Source organism: Aegilops tauschii, chromosome 1, assembly GCF_002575655.3.
Source record: "Aegilops tauschii subsp. strangulata cultivar AL8/78 chromosome 1, Aet v6.0, whole genome shotgun sequence".
Taxonomy (NCBI): Eukaryota; Viridiplantae; Streptophyta; class Magnoliopsida; order Poales; family Poaceae; genus Aegilops; species Aegilops tauschii.
The window spans coordinates 46,627,809-46,646,636 of NC_053035.3; the positions used below are offsets into that span (position 1 = coordinate 46,627,809).

Consider the following 18,828-nt stretch of genomic DNA (forward strand, 5'->3'; position numbering starts at 1 on the left):
CCCTGAATGGCTACTGAACAAGGGCATTGAGGGCATGCCGGAGAAGGATTTGCGAGCCATCATCATCCTTGCGCTTTGGGAATTGTGGAAGCACCGCAATGAGATCGTGTTCGAAGGGGAGTCGCCATCGCTTACTAAACTACTTGGTAGGCTTCTTGCGGAAGGTAGAGCTTGGAGGACGGCAGGCCTCATAAGGTCCGACATGGAACGATTCTTTGGGCGGATACACATGTGGGTAATGGGCGAGACGTAGACCAAGGATAGTGTACGGTGGTGTGGTTGTGTTGTAACACCCTCGGTGGAGGGTTCTTGTACCCTTTTTCTCTATATATAATGCAAGATACGCATGCTATGCGTATTCGAGGAAAAAAACTTTGTAGTGAGTTCATAGAAAAATAAATTTCTGACGCATTATTTCAGATAGGCCATTAAAGGCGCTCGGACCGAATGGTTTTCCGGCGAGATTTTTTCAGCGTACCGGGGGACCCTACAGGAAGGTATCGTCGCTTCTGTCTAAGGAATTTTTCCGCACCAGAGTCATGCCCACTGAGGTGAATGATACTATTATTGTTATGATCCAAAAAATTACTAACCCGGTTAAGCTTACTGTTTTTCGTCCTATTAGCCTTTGTAATGTAATTTAAAAGGTGGTTTCAAACTGTCTTGTTAATAGACTTCGGCGGTGCTTGATGACATAAGAATATCTCCAGCCGCGCCCCCAACAGACCCCCCTAGGCGACTTTTTCAGCGCCGACGCCAAAAAAATGGCCCAGTCGCGCCCCCAGGACGACGAAAAGTGCCGGTTCGGCCCTTTTTTCCGCCCGGCGGCCGCAGGCCGAACCCGGCACGCTGGGGGGCGCTTGGGGGCTCCGGCGCAAGGGAAAAGCGCGGCTGGCCCACGCCGTCAGGTGAAAAGTCAAGATTTTCTTTCCCGACTCGCCTCCCACCCCCCGCGCTCTTGGCCGCCACTAGGTATATCCCGGCGCCGCCCCGCCGCCCTTCACCGCTAGATAGCCATTCCCCGCCGGAAAAATAGCAGAGGTTCGCCGCGGCAGCCCCTCCGACACCAGCTGGGCGTTTCCGTCCACGGAGGGGCAGTTTAGCGGCGGGTGCACGCCCATCGCGCGCAAGGTGTTCGGCGATTTGCCTGCCTCGGCGATGGACTCGGATGACGAGGAAGTGCTCGCCGCGCTGCTGGAGGAGGAAGTCGAGGCCGACGTGTGATGAAGGCTCAAGGGCGACTGCAGCAAGATCTGATAGAGCACCTATGGAGGCTCAAGGGCGACACCAGGCGCGACGTGTGATGAAATATGAGTTTTTATTTGTTGAACTATATAATTTGTATTGAACTATTTGTTGTTAAACTATTTTGTTGAAGTATTTGAATTTTCTGTGATGAAATATGTGATAAAAAAATATTTATGTTATAATTGAACGCCGAGCCACGGCGAACCACGCCGAATATGGGCCTATTCTCGCCCATATGGGCCTTTTCGTCGAAATGGGGCTTCAAAAGTGGGCCAAAATCGGCGATTGGGGGCGAGCTGGGGGCGACGACTGGGCGCAAAACCGCCCCCAGCGCCGAACGAATCGCCGGCTCGCCCCCAGGGGGCGATTTTTATGCGTCCTGGGGCGGGGGGGGGGGGGCAACGGCTGGAGATGCTCTAATATCACCAACCTAGAGTGCTTTTATTCCGGGGTGGATGATCACAGGTAATGCTCTAGTAGCATTCGAGTGCACTCACTATATAAAGCAGGAGAAGGATCCTACTAAAAGTTTTTGTGCCTATAAGCTTCATCTCTCGAAAGCTTATGATAGGGTGGATTAGAATTACCTTAGACGAGTGATGCAAAAGCTTGGCTTCGCTCAACGGTGGGTTAATTGGATTATGTCTTGTGTAACCTCAGTGAGATACTCCGTGAAATTTAATGAAGCCATCTTGGATTCATTTGTAGCGTCACGTGGTCTTCGACAAGGTGATCCACTATCTCCTTATTTGTTCCTATTTGTTGCTGATGGTTTGTCTGCAATTATTCAGAAAGGAATCGGGGAAGGAAGTAATTCGCCACTGGAAATTACTAGAAGAGCTCCAGGGATTTCCCACTTGTTGTTTGCTGATGACACACTACTATTCTTCAAAGTTACTCTTCAACAAGCTATGCATGTTATAAGTATGCTTGATGTGTATGGTCAACCCACTGGGCAATTGATTAACCCCGCAAAGTGCTCTATTCTCTTTGGTGATTCTTGTTTACAAGATGCTATAAGTGCGGTCAAGAACACTTTGCAGGTTATCACGTCTGGCTTGAGGAAAAATATTTGGGGCTCCCGACACCTGATGGAAGGATGACAAAAGGAAAATTTCAAAATCTTATGGTTAAAACAAAGAGGTTGTTCTCTTATGATGGGCGCCCCACTCAGGCTAGTAAGGAAGTATTGGTCAAGTCCGCTCAACAATCAATACCTACTTACATTATGAGAGTTTTTAAGGGTGTATGCGATGATCTCAATCGCATGGTCATCAATTATTATTGGGGTGCCGAGGAAGGAAAAAGAAAAACACATTGGTATGCGTGGAATAAATTGACAAGGCCAAAAGCTCGTTGTGGACTTGGATTTAGAGACTTCGGTCTTTTCAACCAGGCTCTCCTAGCCAGGCAAGCTTGGTTCTTAATTGCATTCCCTAACAGTTTGTGTGCTCGACTTTTGAAGGCCAAATATTATCCAAGTGGTAGATTGGAGGACACAGTTTTTTTGCTAATCCATCTCCTACGTGGCAAGCTGTCAGTTATGGTTTGGAGCTATTGAAAAAAGGTTTGGTATGGAGGATAGCCAATGGACAAAATGTTCGTATTTGGCGGGACCCTACATGTGGCCTTATAACTTAAGAAGGGCGTTGTAGATACAAGTGGGTGTCTGAACTATTGGATCACAATGGCGCATGGGACCTCATGAAACTACAACAGTTCTTCCTTCCTATTGATATCTACGAGGTAACAAAAATCCGACTGTCACCCTGGCTGGGAAAAGACTTCACCGCTTGGGCTCCGGAGAAGTCAGGTGTGTTTACTGTAAAATGTGCATATAGACTTGCTGCGGAGAACAACATAATTCTTTGATTGCTTCTACTCGTTCTCGGTCTGATGGATCACACGATGGGTGGAATGTGGTCTGGTCTAGTTCTGGGCCGCCAAAAGTTTTGCACTTTGCATTGCGCCTGGCCACTAATTGCTTACCTACATGGTACAACAAGCAGCGGATAAACCTGGAGGTGGTCGAAACTTGTCCGGTCTGTGGATGCGCCGATGAGGATACTTTTCATGCGTTTTGCTCATGCGTAAATGCTCAGCGCTTTGGCATGCAATGGCGGTAATATGGGTTCTTCCTGACATTACTACAATTCTCCCGAACGTGACGATTGGTTTATTCAGCTAGCCAGTGGTCTTGAGGAGTCTATGCGTGTCATGCTCATGATGTTGCTATGGCGTATCTGGTATGTCCGCAATGAGATCGTTCATGCAAAACCAGCATCACCCGTGGATGTTTCATGCAGATTCTTGGCCAGCTATCTAGAATCACTTCAGTCCTTTGCCATGGAGCAAAATACCACCCACTAATAACCCATACTTTTGTGCACCAAAAACTACAAACATCACATATTAAAAAAATAAGTATTCCATAGATCATAGATATAAAAAATGTGTAATACAATAATAAATAACATGATAAACACTAGCCACGTAAACCAAAGTGGACACAATGGACAAAGAGGGAAGATACGGGGATTCTCCCGCGGGGGGTTATGTGTCCGCCCTATCCAAAACAAACAAGTAGGAAGGAAGTAGGGCAACTTTGGTGAAGCTGAGATTATGTTTCTAAATAATGCATCTAATTCCGGTGTAACTCGGTACATCGTCGTTTTATGTGTATATTCTTGGTTGCTTCGGTGGTATGTGGATGCACTCGATCACTCCCTCATACTCCCTCCGTTCCAAAATAATTGAAGTTCTAGGAGTGTCCTAAGTCAAACTTCATTAAGTTTGACCAAGTCTATATAAAAATGAATCAACATCTATAAAACCAAATTTATTTCATTAGATCCATTATTAGATATATTTTTATATTACATATATTTGATATTGTAGATCTTTGTGGATTTTTTCTATACGTTTGATCAAACTTAAAGTTACTTGGAAAAATCCTAGAATTTTAATTACTTTGGAACGCAGGGAATATGTGTGATTAATCCATCTGATACGAGACACACATACGGTTTTGGGCAGATATACCGATCGATTGGTGTGAGTTATAGAGGCGAAACTCAAATGAAGAGTGGAGATCAGATGAGTAAAATGCATAGTAGCAAAGGGAAGGAGAAACAGAGGACATCCAACACATGACAAGCCTAGGCCGAAGTCACCCAACCGTTCCAGCGAGCTTGACCGTCGCAATTTGTTTTTTGAGCAAAACTTGACCGTTGCAAATGCCAGGTCTTGCTTAAAACCCTCGCCAACACAACTTATTTGAATGGGCGAGCCCAACAAGCTGTGTGCGAGCAGCTTTAGGAAGGTTTTAATGCAAGTAGGGGTTGGTTTAAGGAACCTTCCACCCAGTTTTCAAAAGGTTATATGTGTGTTTCTCTTCTTCTTCTTTTTATGTTTTACTAGCACATATGCCCGTGCGTTGCAACGGGAGATATTTATTACGAGAAGCAACGGGAGAGAAATGATGTGTCCTCCGAAAATAGTCTCCGTAGCGGTGGCCGACAGAGCTAGGAGCTGCGATCTTCTCGTGGATCATGTTTGGCCGACGAGATCTTGATAGTGGTGGGGTTGGTCTGCGTCTCCTATCACGGCGTAACCAAATGTATTACTAATTGCAGCGCATAAATCAAAGACTCGACGACATGCTGCTAGCTAGTTGAACAAACACGTTCTATTGACCAATGGCAAGCGCGGATATGTAAGAACATAATGCAGTATCAGATTTCGAACATATTTCAAATTTTTTCAAACCTATCATAAAAAATAAGAAAGAATTTGCGTATACTCTTTGAAACATGAACATTTTTTGAAACTTCAAACAGTTTTTGAAAATTCTGAATATTCACAAAAGACATGAGCAAAATTTTAAATTGAAATATATTTTCTTAAATCCACAAAAACATTCTTAAAACATGAACCTTTTATAATAAACTGAACATTTTTTGAATTAGTGAACAATTTTTTTAAATGGTAACATGTTTTGAACATTAAGAAATTTTTCGAAAATGTTAGGAAAATTATTTTAATTTCGTAACCATTTCACACAAAAAAACATTTTCAAATTTGAAACATTTTTTCTAAATGCAAAAAGAAACATTGGAAATTTTGAATAATTGCATAAAATATAAACATTATTTGAAAAATTGGGAACTTTTGTTTTATTTTGAACAAATTTCTGAACAAAAACAAAGTGCTGAACTTTTATAAAAAAATTGTTTTTTAAGATATTCGAATATTTACCCAAAACTTGAACCAAAAATTGAAATTCTGAGGTTTTTTGAAAAATTTGTAAGGGTAAAACGTAAAAATAATTAGGAAAGAAAAAGAGAAAGAAAGAGAAACAAGACAGAATACAGGATAAAACGAAAATGGGCCGGCCCAGTGTTGGACGACTTTTGCGAAACTTTGGATATTTGACGCTCTGTGCGGCAAATAGGGTGCTGCCAGCTGTGTGCGCCTTGATGCGCTGGGCCTCAACGCGCGGCCCAGGTACGAAATCTGTACAACCCGTTTTTCTTTTTGAACAAACGGTTTCTATTGACCAATGGCAAGCACGGATATTTAAGAACATAATGCATCATCAGATTTCAAACATATATTTTTTTCAAACTTATCATAGAAAATAAGAATGAATTTGCGTATATTTTTTGAAACATGACATTTTTTGAAATTTCAAACAGTTTTTTGAAAATTATGAATATTTCCAAAAGACATGAGAAAATTTTAAATTAGAATATTTATTTAAATTCACAAAACAATTCAGAAAACATGAAACTTTTAATAATAACCTGAACAGTTTTTGAATTAGTGCACATTTTTATTTTGAACAAATTTCAGAAAAAAAACAAAGTTCTGAATTGTTTTAACACAAATTTTTTAGAATTTGGAATATTGGTCGAAAACTTGAACCAAAAATTGTAATTCTGAGTTTTTTCGAGTTTCGAATTTATTAGAAAAAAACTAAATTAAACTTGGAAGGGTAAAACGTAAAAATAATTAGGACAATAAAAGAGAAAGAAAGAAAAAAGATAGAATACAGGATAAAACGAAAATGGGCCGGCTCAGTGTTGGGCGACCTGTGCGAATCTTTGGGTATTTGACGCTCTGTGCATTAAATAGGGTTCTGCCAGTTGTGTGCGTAGGAAAATAAGTGGCCTTGCAGCACTGGGCCTCAACGCCCGGCCCAGGTACGAAATCTGAACAACCCGTTTTTCTTTTATAGCACACGATAGCACAAAAATTTAGTACCACCTCGGATAAAAGGAAAATCTTTTCGTTGGTGAACGGATGAAAAAAGCGGAGAAACGCACCTTGCTTTATTAGTAGGTATAGATATAGATATAGATTTGGTTTTACCTGTTTTTGCATTTACTAATTTTCACTTCTTTATTTTATAGTTTCTATTTTGGAATACAAGTCCACATTTTGTAATACCTGTTGAACAGTTTTCTTATACAAGTTAAGCATTTTTCATATACAGATTGAAGATTTTTTTACTATTAAAAATTATCAAATGCACATCGAACATTTTCTAAATACACGATGAACATTTTTAAACACATGTTTAGCGTTTTTTCGAAAATCTCATTAACCTTTTTGTAGTCCTATGAACATTTATTAATATTCTATGAACATTTTTTTAATATTACACAAACAAATTATAATATACCATCCGGTCTTTTTCTTTAAATGTCTTTAACATATTTTTTAAACAGGTCTGACAAATTATGGGAATAAACAAATATAACCAGTAACAGTGATGTAGGACAGGTCGGCGAAAAATCAGTTTGCCAGTCCTATGTTTCGGAGGGCCTTTGGCAACTCGACGACATGGCCCCTAATATTATGCGTATATGTATGTTTCTGCACATTATATTAGCATGTAGTGTATGTCTAACTTCATTTGCAAAATATTAAGAGTAATTTTTCAGCCATACATGATGAAGAAAAACAGTACATACGATTAGAAACACCTTAACAATTCTATAACATGTATACTAAAATTGCTGACGGATGAATCATTGCGTACCTTTGAAAAACTGAGAGGACGGTGATCAATGAACTCCTAGCCTTGAGGACGGCCGGACGGCAAGGTCAAGACGGATCAACGACGGCACGGTGCAGGAGAGCAAAAATCGGGAACGAAGGCAGGGCCGGCAGCCGGCAGGCTGTAGCGGCGGCAGCCAGCAGGGCGCTGAGCGGCGGCAAGCGGCAAGAAACTGGAGCGACGGTTGAGTCTCAAGCGACGAACACAAAGACGATGAGGCAGCGATCGCGATGTGTTTTTTCTATTCTTTGATTGAAAGTAGCGATCCCTACAGATGAATGGATGTGTGCGAGAAGCTAGCGATGCGACGCTTGACCTTTTCCTCGCTAGCGATCAGCCGCCAAGTCCATCACGCATTCGCGCTGCTTGGGCTATACATATGCATGCATCACCAATCATGGGCCCCCTACAAGACCTGGGCCCTAGGCGGTCGCCCCATCCGCCATACCCCAGGGCCGGCCCTGTGGAACGAATCCTATATATCGCTTACAGTGAGCAGTACCATACTGCTCGCTACCAACGATCGACGAGTACGCCAGTTTTTTGTTCTTTTTTTAGTGTTGGCATTTCTGTTTTTCTCTTCTTATTTTCGTTTATTTCTTATGAGATTATTCCTTTTTATTTTTATCTTTCTTATGTTCCTTGTTTTCCTATTATTAATTGCACAATTGTTTTTTGAGTTCATGAATAGTTTTAAATCCATGAATATATATTGGATTGGGGAATATATTTGAGTTTCCAATCATTTTCATATGCGTAAACAATTAATGAATTCCTGATCATTTTTAAAATTTGCAGACATTTTTTTAGTTCCACGGATATTTTTTTATAAATTGGGAATATTGTTTGAATATGTGATCACTTTTAAAATCCACTTACATTTTATATTCATGAATAGTTTTTGAAATCATGATAATTTTTCATATTAATAAACATTCACTGAATTTGTGGGGGGAACCAATTGGCTGACACTTTAAAATTTGGAACATTTTTTAGATTCATGAACTTTTCTAGATACATTAATAAATTCTGAATTTGGGAACATTTTAAAAATTCACCAATATTTTTAAAATTCATGTAAAAATTAGTTTGTAGACATTTTTTGAATTCCTGAACATTTTTAATATTTGTGAAAAAATTGACAAACATGATTTAAAATTCAAAAAATAAATAAATTCCTGACGATTTTTTGAATTAGCAACCCACAAACACTTTCTAAGTTGTGAACATCTTTTAAACTCATAAATATTTTCCAAATTCTTGAATATTTTGAAACTGGAAGAATATTCTCAGATTTGTGAATATTTTCTGAATTTTGAACATTTTAAAAAATTAGGCCATATTTTTTAATTTGTGCATAAAATTTCAAATTAATGAACATTTTTTTGAACTCATGAACTTTTTGAGTTCATGAATGTTTTTCAAATCATCGAATATATGTTAACTTAAAGATCATTTTTTCAAAGTCATGGACATCTTCTAATTCACAAACATTCCAATATTTATGAACACCTTTTCAAATTAGTAGACATTTTTAAAACTAAAATAAACCGAGCAAATGAAAATGAAGCGAAAGGCAAGTTGGTACAAAAAAATAATAATGAATTAGAACCAACAAATCACACCTTTTTCCGAGAAAGATCACCCGAGCTATCCATCAATCGAAGATCATTTTGCATTGCTGGGAGCGCCGCCAGACAGAATGCCGTCCTTCTGCTAAGCCTAGTGAGGTTCTAGCCATATTGTGGGCATCACTATTGTCCTCTCTTCTCTCGAAATGAAATACAATATCTCCTACTTCAACCTTTAACTCTGTAGTCTCCTTGATGTTTGAAGTGCATTTATCTCTAAAAGGTACTTTGTGTGATGATCATGTAGTTAGTGAAAGTAATGACGGTTGCTATACCATCATCTCAGGTCATTGGATTCTCGACTGATTAAAAAGAAGATGATTGCCCCCTCCCACTTCAAAAAGGATAAAGGTGTGGTTTTTTTACCACTCGAAGCTTTGGTTTCAATTGACTTGAGTCCTAGGGCAACCGCACTATTAAGAGGAGTCCAAGTGCTCGAACGAAATTGTGGGTACACAACAAACTCATACACCAACCTTCCCATCTCAAGATTCAAGAACTACCTCAAAACCCTTCACAGATATACTATGTGCCCCCTACCCATGTCCACGGTCCAGGGTTTATTGCCTGGATAATCCATATGCATGCTCCCTGGCGCCCTATGTCCACGGGGTCGAATGCAAATCCTGTCGACACTCCGTCCGTACGGGGTCTCTACCTCGAGCCGACGGGGTTTGGGGAATTCTCATGGGTGACCCCGTGCACACAAAGCCTCCAGGGTGGCAATGACTAGATTTATTGAAGGGGGTATAAATAGCACCTTCTTTCTCCTCCAGCTCAACTCTATTGTCTTATGAGTTATTCCACCATTGCTAACCTCCATTTTTCTCAATACTCTCAATCCTTCCACCCAAACACTCCAATACTTTGGGATTTGAGAGAGCAAGAACCGAGTTACACTTCCACCAAACTGATTCATGTTCCCCACTTGATTTATCCATTAACACTTGTTACTCTTGGAGTTAGTCATCTAGGCGGTACAGGGCAAAATATCTGGGGCATCGGAGCTTGTGGTGCTACCGGTGCACTAAACTCACAATGTTCTTTTAAAATGTTCAAAAAATTCTAAAAAAAATTAAGCACACTCACACAACATCAATGTAGATTGTCACAAAATTTCAATTTCAAGTTCAAAACATAACTCGAAAAAGGAAACTACAAATTCAACAGTGAAATAGTACATAACATAACTTGGGCTCTAGATTTGGCCCATTATCACACTGATGTCAAATTTGTCATTATTGTATCTCAAAAAATATTTCAAAATTTTATACGAAATTTTGCGACACTATACATTGATGTTGTGTTAACATGCTAGAATTTTTTTAGACTTTTAAAAATATTCTATGGCATTCGGTGCACCGGTAGCACCACAAGTGCGGGTGCACCGGATACATTCCCGGCGGTACAGGTTCCTCCAAAAGCTTCCTTGCTTGTAGTGTGCTCTCGAGAAGTTTGTAAAGGTGTGGTGGTCACCTTCAAGATCAACCTCCAGTGATCCGAGGGTGAATCTAAGGGAGAATACAGTGAGCAACTTGATGATGCTCTAGAAATTTGGCTTCAGCACCGCTCCAACAAAGATTAACACTCCCAAAGAGTGTGAACTTTGGTATAAAATGTACATTCAAGACTCAATGGTGGTTAACCCTTTCCCGCACCTTTTACTTGCTTCGTTTGCTTGTTGGCTGGCTAATTAGATTTTTTTCTAGCATACTTTGTTTCGACCTTGCTTGTCATATAGGTTGTGTTCTCCTCGAGTGACGTGTGTTATAGTTCCCTAGCAGCAAACAGTTTCAATATTTAGATCGTGTGCGATTGTTGAATCATCTCACACGTTTTCTTTAAAAATTATGTGTACAGACCACCCTATTGTGCACAATTTTTTCTTGATTCATTGGCGATGACCCCTTCTCTATCACTACACGCTAACATTTTAGCTATTCGTGTGAAATAAGGTTTTGAATTGTATGTGTGACCCTATCTGTATTAATATAAATATAGGACACTGATAGAGGGGGCTGTGATATGGCGTGATGCGCATGATGTGTAGACACCTCGTGCATGATATCAACATAGCCAACCTACACAGCACGCGCAAACCAAATTCAACGACACAGAGTTTGTTATGCGCTGTGACCGAGTTGCCGCATGTTTGCTCGTTATCTTTGTCGATATTGTCAAGGCAATTGTAAGGGCAGCTTGTTAGACAAAAATAATCATTTGATACATTTATTTATTCACTGTTGAAAACAAATAAATCCCATAATTATTTCCAAAAATATGGGGGTTTTCTTGGAAACATAGATTGGAAGTGATATTCTTGGAAGCAAATCAAACTTAAAAAAAAATAGATTTCGCTACAAATCAAACGTCAGATTTTTTAGCATGGCAAATTGAATGTCAGAGGTAGCAAATCTTTGCCATGTTCAGCTTTTTGTCAAGATTTGCCATGTTTGCTAAAGAAAATCCCATCCACGCAATAGAAAACATTCGATTTGCCATGCTTACAAATCTGATCTCCGATTTTCAGTACTCCCTCTGTTTTTATTTAGTTCGCGTATTAGCTTTGGTCAAAGTCAAGCTTTGTCAACTTTGAAAAAATTTATAAACAAAAATATTAACATATACAATAACAAAGCAGTACCATTAGATTCATTATTGAATATACTTTCACATCATATAGATTTGTTATGTTAAATGTTTATATTTTTTTTATAAACTTGGTCAAAGTTTACAAAGTTTGACTTCAGTCAAACCTAATATGTATAGTAAATAAAAACGGAGGGAGTATTACCCTAAAAAAAAAGCTGACATTAGGAATTCTTGAAAAAAGGGGATAAAAAAGATAACATCAAGCTTTCTCGTGGGAAAAAAAGGCAAAGGAAAAAGAGGAAACAAATTATAATCCATTGCTGGTTCTTTCGATGTTTCCGGCCCCTAATCTCGGGACTGTCCGTGCAGCCGCACTAGTTGAATTCCTCTGTAGATCTGCAGGTAACTGAATCCCGCTCCAGTTCTTGTGCGATTTTCTACTTCTCCCCAGATTCCTTCACGCTGCCCGCTGACAAATTTGTGTATTTTGGGTTTGGTTTTCTACAGGAAGGATCAGGGCATTGGGGTTTTTCAACCAGACTAGCTAGAGGTGCGTTCATGTCGCAAGAACTGGAGCATGCGGCGGTGGAGGCCATGGCGCCCGACGAGGTTCCGACGCCCTTGGCCACCCCTCTTCTTCCGCGGGCCAAAAGGGTGAAGGAAGATCCGGCCATGGCGGCTGAAGACTGGTCCAAGTGGTCCACGCTCCTGCCCGAACTCCTCCGCCTCATCGCCGAATCCTTCCTCGGCACCAACGACGTCGACTGCTACGTGGACTTCCGCGCCGTCTGCCCCAGCTGGCGTGCTGCCACCGACGACCCAAAGGACAACACCTCCGACCGCGGCGGTGGATCGTTCTCGACGAGGTTTTCCACAGCGAGGGGAAACTTTTCCTGCTGAACGCCGACACGGGCCGCTTCGTCCACAGGAAGCTCCCGCTGCTCTCAGCGAATACCATGTGGTGGCGACCACTAACAGTGGCTACGTCGTCCTGGCGGACAAAAGCCCTCCTCACGTGGCCAGCGTCCACAACCCTCTCACCGGCGTCGTCGTCCGCTTTGCGGTGCCCGTGCCCCCCGACGTCGGGGTTGCCCATGTCGTCGTCTCCGGTGGCGGCTCTCTGCGCACGCTCGTATTGATCGGCAACTCGTCTGGCACGCTTTACATGGCTGGTCCCGACAGCCAGGTTCACTGCCGTCCATATGACCGCGCCAGATTAGGATCTCCTACTCAAGGCGGCCGTAGGGGGTGGCGTCTACGCGTACCTCAATCCATACGTAGATGGTGTGCTCACTGTTATCTACAACTTCTTATGGACCTATCATTTTGATCCTCTCAAGTTCTTCTCCGGCCATGCCAACTACGACCGGGGCTTCCTAGTTGGTCTGGCTGGACACATGCTGCTCGTCTTCAAGCCACGGGGAATCCACTATCCCTGTGTTCTCAGATTTGATAACGTGACACGCCAGCTTGTGCTTGTGCAGAAAATCGGCAAATACGCCATCTTCGTTGGCCATCAGAGGTGTCTAGCTGTGGATTCTAACAAGTTCCCAGGCGTCGAGGAGAACTGCGTCTACTACACTCAACATCTGGGTTCATCCACTTTCATATACAAGTGCAACATCGCGGACAAGAAAGTGGAGAGGATCTCCGAATCAGACGATTTCGTGAGGCGGGACATGCAGTTTGTCCTAGTGGCCGAGCGTCCTTTCACCATCATCCACATTCTCTCCAGCTACACCATCAACATCCCGGATTCTCAACTCGCCTTGCAACAGATGCCATAAAGGGACGTCAAACCTTCGTTCAACTCTGGGGCCGGATAGTGACCTTGATGACCCACCAACGACGGGGCTACGATTTTTGCTAAATAAATGTTCCTGTTTTCTCTATATTCTTCTGTTTTGTTATTTTGGACATTTGGCTATGCTTTGTCTTGTTATGGGTAAGAAACAGGTCGTTTGTTGTCTTAATCAAGACATGGTACGTATCAACCTATTGCTACACCAATTGTGTCCACTTCTTCCCTTGTATTACTTCTTAGCAAGGCAATCTATCTAGCGCTTAATTTCCAGCAGTAGTAGATGTTGGTCCCATTTTTGCCAACTTTTGAGTTAACCTCCTGCAGCTGGACCGGTTAACATATTTCTGTGCCTTGTTCTTCTCTGCTAATTTTACAACAGGTACATGCACAACTACTAGCTAGTTCTCACCCCGACCTCTATAATTTCTTCATCTCGAACTGCAGTGCAGTCTTGTTTTGTTCTCTGACATGAGAGGAAATGATATTGCTCTGGTTGACATCTTGTCAAAGCTGTAGTTTACCATTCATCAATGCATTTCTTTTGGTGTATCTGAAGTGAGCTTGGTGCCATGGTGGGATGGGTCCGTATGTGCCATGCAAAGTTAACTTCTAGTGTAACTGATTAGAACTTTAGAAGTTTGCATCGTGCAAGATCATCAATTCATTAAGTTAGCATATCAATTGTTTTTTTTCCTTAAAAAGCAATACCAGTTTGTCGACTTGATAGTCGATTAAGTGATTCAGGGGTGAAATGTATAATTTTCAGCACTGACTCGTTTAGTTTTGCCATATAGCTAGATTAAGTTACAAGGTAGTAGTCACAACTTATAAGCTGCGAGTGATAATCTGGCGCTTTTATAAGCTGAAGCTGCTAACTAACATGCTGTATTCTGCCTTTACATTTTTCGGATCAGTGCTCAATCCTATTTGACTATATAAAAGCAATGAAACTTATGATACACTCATATCCAAGTAGAATGTAGGATTTCCATGTTTTCTGTTACACCTACACGGTTCCTAGATTGGAGCTGGATGCTTAGAGCATCTCCAGCCGTCCCAGGCCACTTTTTGGGCGCCGGCGCCGAAAAAACGCCCCAGTCACGCCCCCAGGACGCCGAAATCCGTCGGTTCGGCCCGTTTTTGGGCCCGGCGGCCGCAGGCCGAACCCGGCGCGCTGGGGGCGCTCGGGGGCTCCGGCGCAAGGGAAAAGCGCGGCTGGCCCACACCGTCAGGTGAAAAGTCAAGTTTTTCTTCCCGACTCGCCTCCCACCCCCCGCGCCCTTGTCCGCCACTAGCTGTATCCCGGCGCCGCCCACCGCCCTTCACCGCTAGATAGCCAATCCCCGCTGGAAAAAGAGCAGCGGTTCGCCAAGGCAGCCCCTCCACCAGCAGCTGGGCGTTTTTTGCCGTCGTTTCTGGTCGCAGAGGGGCAGTTTAGCGGCGGGTACACGCCCACTGGACGCAAGGTGTTCGGCGATTTGCCTGCCTCGGCGATGGACTCGGACGACGAGGAAGCGCTCGCCGCGCTGCTGGAGGAGGAAGCCGAGGCCGACGTCCAGGAAGAAGACCATCTCATGGTGCTCGCCGCCCTCGCCCAGCTGCTGGCGAGCAATGAAAAGCCGCGGCGAGGTGGCTCGGCGCCGGGGCGGATGAAAGCAAAGAACCGGCATCGTCTCGAAGGCATCGAGGTCAATGGGCGACACTACAACAAGGGGTACTACCTAGCTGATGGCATCTATCCGAGATGGTCTATATTTGTGAAGACTATCTCAAACGCTGTGCCAGGAGGCAAGAAGTCCCACTTTGCCAAGGTGCAGGAGGCTTGCCGGAAGGATGTCGAGCGGGCATTTGGTATGCTCCAATCTCGATTTGCTGTTGTCCGGTACCCTGCTCAGACCTGGTCGAAAGATCAAATGTGGGAGATCATGACATGCTGTGTCATCTTGCACAACATGAGCATCTCCAGCCGTTGGCCCTCCCAGGAGGCGCTTAAAATCGCCGCCTGGGGGCGTACCGGTGCTAAACCGCGTGCTGGGGGCGTGATGTTCCCCAGTCGCCGCGCCCATGTTTTTTTGAAAAATAAAATCTGGCCACACATTCGCACAAACAAGGCGCAAATTTAACCAAACTTCGGCGAGTTCATAAAATATTTTACAAAAGAAGAAAAAAAACACTACTAGACCCGACGTCGCCCTCGCCATTCCTCGCCGCCCGTCGCCCTGAATCTCTACATGCCGAGGAGCCTGTAGAACTGCGTGTAGTTGCCGCCGCCGTCGTCGTCGCCTCCTCCGCGACCGCCATCCCTGCTGCTCCCCTCCCCAGGGTCGCCGAGGCTCGGCGGGTTGGACGGTCCGGGGGCGTCCTCGTCCTCGTTGCTGTCGAGGATCACCATGCCGTTCTCGTCCTCTCGCCCACGCTGGCGGGCGGCTATCTCCTCCAGGGCTCGGCGCTGCCGGACCATCTCGTCGCGGAGGTAGTCGTCCCGCGCCCACTTTAGGGCGGCCTCGTCGGAGAAGCCGCGCCGGGATATAGCCTCGTACTCCGCGGGGAGGCCGGACTCCACCTTCGGCCTGATGAGCCGGGCAGAGGTGGGGGAGGACTCGGCGATGCGGACGCCGCAGCTGCGGGTGCGCCGACTGATCTCCTGGGGCTCCGGCTTGACGGGAAGGAGGGAGGGAGAGCCGGACGAGCGGCCAGACAAGGAGGAGGACGTCGGGTCCATGCGTCTCGGCGTCCACGAGCTCCCACGCCGGCGGGAGAAGGTGGGGGGAGCGGGGTACTCCAGCCTCGGCGTGTTGCCGCCCTTGATGTACTCGAGGACGTCCTCCAGCGTGCGGCCGGGCACGCCCCACCATCGGCGGCGCCCGTCGGCGTTGAGCCTCCCGGAGGGCACGACGCCATTGGTGGCCTCGAGCTGCTCGGCGTGGCGGCGACGGAAGTGCGGCTCCCACAACGTGCTGCCGGGGGTGTACCTCGGCCCTTCCCTCGCCGGCTGCGGCAGAGAGGCACGGATACGGGCACGCACGACGCGTCGCCCTGGCGGACGGCGGTGGCACCGGGACCCCGCCGGCGCTTATCCTCCACGCCCCCGGCACCCGCATGTCCGGAGGGACCGGGTACTCGGCCTCATAGAGAAGCCGGGCTTCGTCCTCGTGAAGGTGGCGGCGGCCGAAGTCGTTCGCCGCCGCGCCATCACCTGAGTAGCGCTCAGCCATTGGGTGAACGGCGAGAAGAGAGGGAGGAACGGGGGCGTCGGCGATGGAGAGCGAGGTCTGCGCGTGGCTCACCAGTGCGGGAGGGGCGACTTATATAGGCGGCGCCCGCGTGGCCGCCGTGTGTACGCGTGGCGGGTGAGGGACGCGCGTCGCCCCGCCTTCACTGCGCCGCCCGTGAGGCATCAATGGAGGCTGACCGGCGCGACAGCGCGCGGCAGCTTTGGCATTGATTCCACTGCGGGAACCGAGGCGATGAGGACGACGAAGCGACGAGAACACAGCCGAGTCGCTGCCAAGGAGGGCCCGCCGATTTTCGCGCCAAAAACGATTCGGCCTGGGTCTGCCGGCTCCAATTTCGGCCCGAGCCGGCGAAAAAAGGGCCTTTGGGGGCGCGACTGGTCCGATTTTTCGTCGCCGGCGGCCAAAAAAATCGCCTGGGGGGCCTTGTTGGGGGCGCGGCTGGAGATTATATCATTATGTAGTCACTGCAGATCAAGGACTGTAAAGTGCAGTTCTACAAATTAACCACAACACAGCTGAGTGCATTGCAGAAAACATCGACATTGAAGGCTAGGGTTGCAGGAACCACACTTCTATAGTTTTATGCCAAAAACCACTAATTCCGAGCCTTTTTTTTTGCAAAAAATACTAGTTGTTGGTTTTGACCCATTTGATGACTATTATGACAAGTTGAGCCCGCAAAAGCTGACGTGGCATAATGGTTTTCCACATACGGCGTTAGACAGGTTAATCTACATTTACATAGACACCCTTTGGGCAAAAATAAAAATGCAATCAGGTCCTGTCCAAGCAAAAACTGCAGCACGCGTTCATGGGATCTCATCACCGGCGAGGTACGGACACCGGAGCGTCGCCTGGAGGGGCAAGAGGGCAGCGTCAGGCCTTCGGCCGGTGGTGCCGCGTCCACATTGTGCGAGGGCAGCGTCAGGCACGCGAACGAGCAGCAGCCGCCCTGGCCACGAGCAGCTGCGCCGACGGCCAGGCGCGAACGAGGAGCATTGGCTTTGGGCCTTTCCTGCGCAGCTTAGGTGGAAGGTGAAGAAGGCCCTCTTCTGGGGGGCCCGAGCCATCAGTGAGATACCACTCTGGAAGAGCTCGGATTCTAACCTTGTGTCAGACCCGCGGGCCAAGGGACAGTCTCAGGTAGACAGTTTATGTTCCTACCTATTGTTTGGATATACCAAGAGAGATCTACGGTCTAATGAGGCTACTATAAAATATTTACTCATGGGTGGGGCAAGCTCTTCTATTCTGGTTCATGGTTTCTCTTGGCTATATGGTTCATCTGGGGGGAGATCGAGCTTCAAGAAATTGTGAACGGTCTTATCAATACACAAATGTATAACTCTCCAGGAATTTCAATTGCGCTTATATCCATCACTGTAGGACTTGGGTTTAAGCTTTCCCCAACCCCTTTTCATCAATGGACTCCTGACGTTATTCGTCGGAATAGCGGAATACAAAATTAAGAAACGCAAAAAAATAAAGGGGAATCTCACCCCCTTCTTTATCATAAAGAAAAGATATATTTTAAAACTTCTTTAAAAAGAAAAAGAAGTGCCTCTATATTTATATTATAGATTTATCCACTTAGATGAATAAATATTATTAATGAAGAATTTTTTTGACAAATTCCTTTTTTTAATTATGTGATAATTATGAGAACCAATCCTACTACTTCTCCTCCCGGGGTTTCCACAATTGAAGAAAAAAGTACAGGTCGTATCGATCAAATTATTGGACCCGTGCTGGATGTCACTTTTCCCCCGGCAAGTCGGCGACGGGAGCGACGCCAGCGAGCAGCAGCGGCGCCGGCGGCCAGGCGCGAGCGAGCAGCGGCACCGACAGACACGCTCGAGCAGCAGCGGCGATGGGAGCGACGCGAGCGAGCAGCGCCACCCGTCGGCCAGGCACGAGCGAACGGCGGCGCCGGAACCTTATCCTCTCTTTTTCTAAATGAAAAAAACAACCTTATCTTCTTAGGCCCTTTTACATTGTAGTCCCTTGTATTATGTCTAGTTGCGATCCGTTATGTCGTGCCACAGCACCCTTTTTGGTGAGACCCATCTGTCATAATAATGATTTAAAACTAACAAACCGGGTGACTAGTGCTTTTTGCAAAAAATTAGGTTCAGAATTAGTGTCATAATCATGATTAAAACTAACAAACCGGGTGATTAGTGCTTTTTGCAAAAAATTAGGTTCAGAATTAGTGGTTTTTGGCATAAAACTGTAGAAGTGTGGTTTGTGCAA

General features: G+C 45.1%; 1 pseudogene; it reads left to right on the plus strand.

Annotated features, from left to right (window-relative positions):
• Positions 1–12,093: 12,093 nt before the first annotated feature.
• Positions 12,094–13,322, plus strand: LOC109755687 (uncharacterized; annotated as a pseudogene).
• The last annotated feature ends 5,506 nt before the right edge of the window (positions 13,323–18,828 follow it).